Source organism: Pristiophorus japonicus, chromosome 9, assembly GCF_044704955.1.
Source record: "Pristiophorus japonicus isolate sPriJap1 chromosome 9, sPriJap1.hap1, whole genome shotgun sequence".
In the NCBI taxonomy this organism is placed as follows: domain Eukaryota; kingdom Metazoa; phylum Chordata; class Chondrichthyes; family Pristiophoridae; genus Pristiophorus; species Pristiophorus japonicus.
Genome location: NC_091985.1, coordinates 111,090,146 through 111,097,836, shown reverse-complemented (window position 1 = coordinate 111,097,836; position 7,691 = coordinate 111,090,146). Strand labels below are relative to the sequence as shown.

The following is a 7,691-nucleotide window of genomic DNA, read 5'->3' as shown; positions in this document are numbered from 1 at the left end:
TTTGTCAGATGAGAGTGTCAGCAGAGCTTTGTAATGCATGTAATAAGCATGTTGTGTTTTTTGAAATTTGAGAGTGAATGTCAAGCCTGCCCCCGGGTTTTGCATGGCAGAAGGGAAACTGTGGCCCTTCCCCACCGTGCCTTTGCGGCGACTGCATAAAAAGAAAGAAGAAAAGGAGATGTTTTTAATGAATCTGCTTTTAATTTTGAAATTCTCCCAAAAGGGAGGTGCACCGTTCCCAGAGACACTGCAATACCGGGTCGATGTGTGGAGTGGACGGAGCAAGCCCCTATTCCATCTCCCTGTTCCAAAAATCAATTTAATATATGGTCCCCAGATAGGGGACGTATCAGATATTAAACTGATAAGAACAGATTTTTTTATTAATATCCAATTTCTTTCCAGATCAACTCTAACGCCAAAGATCACTTTGCGCCAATATATTTGATCTTAGCCAAAAGGCCGAGAGGCGAAGTTGCACCGTTCCTGGAAACACTGCAATACCAGGTCGGTGCATGGAGTGGACGGGACAAGCCATTGTTCCAGCTCCCTGTCCAAAAAACAATTTAATATCAGATCCCCATAGGGGATATTAAACTGATAAGAACAGATTTTTTTTTAAATTTCAAGTTATACTTTATTCATAAAAAAATCTGTACAGTACATTCAATGGCATTTCAGTACATTTAGCTGCGGTCAGCAATCCCATACAATACATTTGGGTGCTGACGACAGTTCCGTTTGTTACATTCCTTGTTTTTCAGTTCAAGTGCGATTCGGTACAATAAACGGGATACATTGTGGTACATTCACACAGATTACATTTCATGTGTTACAATACAGTGCCCGGAATGGGTGACGGTACTTTTACATGTTTCTTTTCAAACAAGCATTTCGGAACACACCTTGCATTGTACATGGCACGACATTGGTGTTTACAGATTTGGTGCTCTATGTACACAAAGAGTAAATTACAAATACAGCCCGAGGGAGGTTTGTGCTGATTCCTGCCCCCGGGTTTTGCGTGGCAGAAGGGCTTTAAACTGTGGCCCTTCCCCACCGTGCCTTTGCGGCGACTGCATAAAAAGAAAGAAAAAAAGGAGATGTTTTTAATGAATCTGCTTTTAATTTTGAAATTCTCCCAAAAGGGAGGTGCACCGTTCCCAGAGACACTGCAATACCGGGTCGATGCGTGGAGTGGACGGAGCAAGCCCCTATTCCATCTCCCTGTTCCAAAAATCAATTTAATATATGGTCCCCAGATAGGGGACGTATCAGATATTAAACTGATAAGAACAGATACTACACTTGATCTTAGCCAAAAGGCCGAGAAGCGATGCCGCGGCGGCCCAAACTGTTCTCAGCTCCCGTTTGCCCTCCCTTTATTGAGTCAGAATGACTGTGCCCAAAGACATATAACTGTTGACTCTTTCACTGTTATTTTCTAATTGGAACAGATTAGTTTACAGAAGTTGCCTTTTTCCCTTTTTCAGTGAAACTGCTTCATAGATATGTAAAGTGACAGTATTCCAGCAATCAGATGGAGAGGGTTGTGCCTATCCACACGTACGTCACTGTCAGAGGCTGCGATGCAACCAAAACGTTTTCCAGCAGCTGCGTGAGTGACAACACTACAACCGACTGGTGAGGTGATCTGGCTTCATAACTGTACACACGGGGCTCAGTTTTGGCCAGGAGTTGCTCTGGTTTTTTTTGCAGTAACTTGGTTTTTCTGGCGTAACTTCAAAATCCCCATTTCCCCAATCAATTTGCACCAGTGTAACTCAGTTACGATTCTTTCAGTTCGTTTTTTTTTCTCGAAAGGGGACGTTACCAGCCACCTACGCCAGTTCTGCCCATTTAGGCAACTTTGGCCAGCTAATAGTTACTCCAGCGTATGTGGCCACTTCAGAAAACCCTTGGGGAGAGTTAAAGAAATCGGCGCAGGTCTGGGAATTAAACATACAGGGGTATCTGACAATTCGGAAGGATAGACAAGAAGGGAAAGGAGGTGGGGTAGCTCTGTTAATAAAGGATGATATCAGGGCAGTTGTGAGAGATGATATTGGCTCTAATGAACAAAATGTTGAATCATTGTGGGTGGAGATTAGAGATAGTAAGGGGAAAAAGTCACTGGTGGGCGTAGATTATAGGCCCCCCCAAATAATAACTTCACGGTGGGGCGGACAGTAATCGAGGGAATAATCGAGGATGTGAAAAAGGAACGGCAGTAATCATGGGGGATTTTACAGATATATAAAACGGAAAAGAGTGACTAAAGTAAATGTTGGTCCCTTAGAAGATGAGAAGGGGGATTTAATAATGGGAAATGTGAAAATGGCTGAGACCTTAAACAATTATTTTGCTTCGGTCTTCACAGTGGAAGACACAAAAACCATGCCAAAAATTGCTGGTCACGGGAATGTGGGAAGGGAGAACCTTGAGACAATCACTATCACTCGGGAGGTAGTGCTGGACAGGCTAATGGGACTCAAGGTAGACAAGTCCCCTGGTCCTGATGAAATGCATCCCAGGGTATTAAAAGAGATGGCGGAAGTTATAGCAGATGCATTCGTTATAATCTACCAAAATTCTCTGGACTCTGGGGAGGTACCAGCGGATTGGAAAGCAGCAAATGTAATGCCTCTGTTTAAAAAAGGGGGCAGACAAAAGGCAGGTAACTATAGGCCGGTTAGTTTAACATCTGTAGTGGGGAAAATGCTTGAAGCTATCATTAAGGAAGAAATAGTGGGACATCGAGATAGGAATAGTGCAATCAAGCAGACGCAACACGGATTCATGAAGGGGAAATCATGTTTAACTAATTTACTGGAATTCTTTGAGGATATAACGAGCATGGTGGATAGAGGCGTATCGATGGATGTGGTGCATTTGGATTTCCAAAAGGCATTCGATAAGGTGCCACACAAAAGGTTACTACAGAAGATAAAGGTACGCGAAGTCAGAGGAAATGTATTAGCATGGATCAAGAATTGATTGGCTAACAGAAAGCAGAGAGTCGGGATAAATGGGTCCTTTTCGGGTTGGAAATCGGTGGTTAGTGGTGTGCCACAGGGATCAGTGCTGGAACCACAACTGTTTACAATATACATAGATGACCTGGAAGAGGGGACAGAGTGTAGTGTAAGAAAATTTGCAGATGACACAAAGATTAGTGGGAAAGCGGGTTGTGTAGAGGACACAGAGAGGCTGCAAAGAGATTTAGATAGGTTAAGCGAATGGGCTGAGGAGAGGCAGATGGAATACAATGTCGGAAAATGTGAGGTCATCCACCTTGGGAAAAAAAACAGTAAAAGGGAATATTATTTGAATGGGGAGAAATTACAACGTGCTGCGGTGCAGAGGGACCTGGGGGTCCTTGTGCATGAAACTCTCCCAAAAAGTTAGTTTGCAGGTGCAGCAGGTAATCAGGAAGGCAAATGGAATGTTGGCCTTCATTGCGAGAGGGATGGAGTACAAAAGCAGGGAGGTCCTGCTGCAACTGTATAGGGTATTGGTGAGGCCGCACCTGGAGTACTGCCTGCAGTTTTGGTCACCTTACTTAAGGAAGGATATACTAGCTTTGGAGGGGGTACAGAGACGATTCACTAGGCTGATTCCGGAGATGAGGGGGTTACCTTATGATGATAGATTGAGTAGACTGGGTCTTTACTCGTTGGAGTTCAGAAGGATGAGGGGTGATCTTATAGAAACATTTAAAATAATGAAAGGGATAGACAAGATAGAGGCAGAGAGGTTGTTTCCACTGGTCGGGGAGACTAGAACTAGGGGGCACAGCCTCAAAATACGGGAACACCAATTAAAACCGAGTTGAGAAGGAATTTCTTCTCCCAGAGGGTTGTGAATCTGTGGAATTCTCTGCCCCAGGAAGCAGTTGAGGCTAGCTCATTGAATGTATTCAAATCACAGATAGATAGATTTTTAACCAATAAGGGAATTAAGGGTTATGGGGAGTGGGCGGGTAAGTGGAGCTGAGTCCACGGCCACATCAGCCATGATCTTGTTGAATGGTGGAGCAGGCTCGAGGGGCTAGATGGCCTACTCCTGTTCCTAATTCTTATGTTCTTATGTTATGTTCTTATGGTACATCGGAGGCCATTCGGTCTGGGATAGGGGCGGGAAGGGAAGCGGAGAGGACCTTGTACCTAAACGATCAAGCCGTACAAACCACCAAAGCTTGCAAATAAAAAGTTCTAAGAATTTAATAAGAAATAAAAAATTGAAATAAGTCCTACCTTCATCTTCAATCTCTGCCCGGGAAGGCAGCGGGCCGGCTGGTGCGGGAGGCCGCTCGGCCTGAGCTGGGGGCGGGCCGGAAAACTGATAGTGCTCTTGCCTGCCAATGATTTCTATCAGTTTTCCGGCCCGCCCCTAGCCCTGGCCGAGTGGCCTCCCGGTGCAATCGATCGCTTAGAAATCGTACTGGGAGGCCCCTCGGCCTGGGCTAGGGGCGGGACGACAACGCACCGGGGGGCCACTCGGCCTGGGGTAGGGGCGGGAGCGATTCAACTGGCCGGCATCGGGGCCTACAGAGCAGCTGCAGCAAGCAAATTAACGGAAAGGCTGCAGCAAGCAGACGGAGAGGCTGGGAGCGAGGAGCAATGCGCATGCGCAGACATCACCAGCGGACTCCACTGCGCATGTGCAGATCTCCCGGCACAGTTTTCTGCGCAGAACGCTGGCTCCACTCCTGACTCGACTGGCCACGCTGCGCGACTACAGGGAGGAGGCCGGACAGCGGCCAAAGTGGCAACAACATTTTTCGGCGCACCTCGGAACGGAGAAAAGCAGCGCAGCTCCGGTAAGTGCGCCGAAAAACGGGCTGGGCCAAATTTGAGGCCACGGAATGGGGAGAGAAGTAAAGCTGAAATCGGAAAGCAGAAAAGTAGAATGTTAATTTGGAAGACAGAGGAAACAAGGGCTAGAAAATAGACAACAAGGGAGTTTGGCAGTGCTAAATGGTATAGACTTCAATGCAAGGAGTATAGTGAATGAGGCAGATGAGCTGAGAGCACAGATAGACACTTGGGAGTATGACATTATAGCTATTACTGAGACATGGCTGAAAGAAGGGCAGGTATAGCAGCTCAACGTTCCTGGTTACACAGGTTTTAGATGGGATAGAGAGGGGAGGGACGGGGGGTAATAAATGAGGGGCGGGGGACGGCAGGGTCGCAGTATTGATTAAAGAAACAATTACAGCTGTGAGGGGGGGATGTTATGCTGGAAGGATTGTCAAATAAGGCCATATGCAATGAATTGAAGAACAGTTCTCCAAACAGTCAGAGGGAGATAGGGCAGTAATCGTAGGGGATTTCAACTCCTCTAATATTACCTGGGATAAAATTAGTGTGAAAGGTATAGAGGGTGCGGAATTCCTAAAATGCATTCAGGAGAACTTTTTTCATTATCATAGGCAGATCCTTGGAATCGAGGAAGACTTGCTTCCACTCTTTACATGAGTCCTTAGGTGGCTGTACAGTCCAATACAGTTTCTGTCACAGGTGGGACAGATAGGCGTTGAGGGAAGGGGTGGGTGGGACTGGTTTGCCGCACGCTCTTTCCGCTGCCTGCGCTTGATTTCTGCATGCTCTTGGCGACGAGACTTGAGGAGCTCAGCGCCCTCCCGGATGCACTTCCTCTATTTAGGGCGGTCTTTGGCCAGGGACTCCCAGGTGTCAGTGGGGATGTTGCACTTTATCAGGGAGGCTTTCAGGGTGTTCTTATAACGTTTCCGCTGCCCAACTTTGGCTCGTTTGCCGTGAAGGACTTCCGAGTAGAGCACTTGCTTTGGGAGTCTCTTGTCTGGCATGCGAACATTGTAGCTTGCCTAGCGGAGCTGATCAAGTGTGGTCAGTGCTTCAGTGCTGGGGATGTTGGCCTAGTCGAGGACGCTAACGTCGGTGCGTCTGTTCTCCCAGGGGATTTGTAGGATCTTGCGAAGACATCGTTGGTGGTATTTCTCCAGCGACTTGAGGTGTCTACTGTACACGGTCCATGTTTCTGAGTCATACAGGAGGGCAGGTACTACTACAGGCCTATAGACCATGAGCTTGGTGACAGTTTTGAGGGCCTGGTCTTCAAACACACTTTTCCTCAGACAGCCAAAGGCTGCATTGGCACACTGAAGGCGGTGTTGGATCTTGTCCTCAATGCCTGCTCTTGTTCATAGGAGGCTCCCGAGATAAGGGAAGTGGTCCACGTTGTCCAGGGCCGCGCCGTGGATCTTCATGACTGGGGGGCAGTGTTGTGCGGCGAGGACAGGCTGGTGGAGGACCTTTGTCTTACTGATGTTTAGCGTAAGGCCCATGCTTTCGTACGCCTCAGTAAATACGTCGACTACGTCCTGGAGTTCAGCCTCTGTGTGTGCGCAGACGCAGGTGTCGTCTGCATACTGTCGCTCGACGACAGAGGTTGGGGTGGTCTTGGAACTGGCCTGGAGACGGCGAAGGTTGAATATGTTCCCACTGGTTCTGTAGTTTAGTTCCACTCCAGCCGGGAGCTTGTCGACTGTGAGGTGGAGCACGGCAGCGAGGAAGATTGAGAAGAGGGTTGGGGCAATGACGCAGCCCTGCTTGACCCCGGTCCGGGTGTGGATTGGGTCTGTGATGGATCCGTTGGTAAGGATCACGGCCTGCATGTCGTCATGGAGCAGGCAGAGGATGGTGATGTACTTTTTGGGGCATCGAAAGCGGAGGAGGACGCTCCATAGACCCTCGCGGTTGACAGTGTCAAAGGCCGTTGTAAGGTCGAAGAAGGCCATGTATAAGGGCTGGCGCTGTTCCCTGCATCTTTTGTGCAGCTGTCGCGCTGCAAACATCTTGTCCGTTGTGCCCCATAGGGGACGAAATCCGGTTTTTTTCGCCCCTATGTAACAAGCCCAAACAAGGGAAGGGGTGGTTCTGGACTTAGTTTTAGGGAATGAAGCTGGGCAGGAGGAAGGGTTTTCAGTGGGAGAGCATTTTGGTGCCAGTAATCATAATTCAGTTAGATTTAGGTTAGTTATGAAAAAGGAGAAAGATAGACCAGGAATAACATTTCTGATAAGAACATAAGAAATAGGAGCAGGAGTAGGCCATACGGCTCCTCGAGCCTGCGCCGCCATTTAATACGATCATGGCTGATCCACTCATGGACTCAGGACCACTTCCCTGCCCGCTCCCCATAACCCCTTATCGGTTAAGAAGCTGTCTATCTCTGTCTCTGTCTTAAATTTATTCAATGTCCCGGCTTCCACAGTTCTCTGAGGCAGTGAATTCCACAGATTTACAACCCTCTGAAAGAAGAAATTTCTCCTCATTTCAGTTTTAAATGGGCAGCCCTTTATTCTAAGATTATGTCCTCTAGTTCTGGTCTCTTCTATCAGTGGAAACATCTTCTCTGCATCCACCCTGTCAAGCTCCCTCATAATCTTATACGTTTCGATAAGATCACCTGTGATTCTTCTGAATTCCAATGAGTAGAGGCCCAACCTCCTCAACCTTTCCTCATAAGTCAACCCCCTCATCTCCAGAATCAACCTAGTGAATCTTCTCTGAACTGCCTCCAATGCAAGTATATCATTTCGTAAATATGCAAACCAAAACTGTATGCAGTATTCCAGGTGTGGCCTCACCAATACCCTGTATAACTGTAGCAAGACTTTCACGCACAAGTACCCCCAGGTCCCG

The 7,691-nt window shown here is 47.5% G+C and overlaps 1 non-coding gene and 2 pseudogenes across 1 annotated transcript; all 3 read right to left on the bottom strand.

Annotated features, from left to right (window-relative positions):
• Positions 1–222: 222 nt before the first annotated feature.
• Positions 223–444, bottom strand: LOC139274217 (U2 spliceosomal RNA; annotated as a pseudogene).
• Positions 445–470: 26 nt separating this feature from the next.
• LOC139274284 (U2 spliceosomal RNA) lies at positions 471–634 on the bottom strand (annotated as a pseudogene).
• A 513-nt stretch (positions 635–1,147) lies between these two features.
• LOC139274466 (U2 spliceosomal RNA) lies at positions 1,148–1,338 on the bottom strand. The gene has a single exon (XR_011595524.1). It is a non-coding gene; the product is annotated as a U2 spliceosomal RNA (small nuclear RNA).
• Between the last annotated feature and the right edge of the window lie 6,353 nt (positions 1,339–7,691).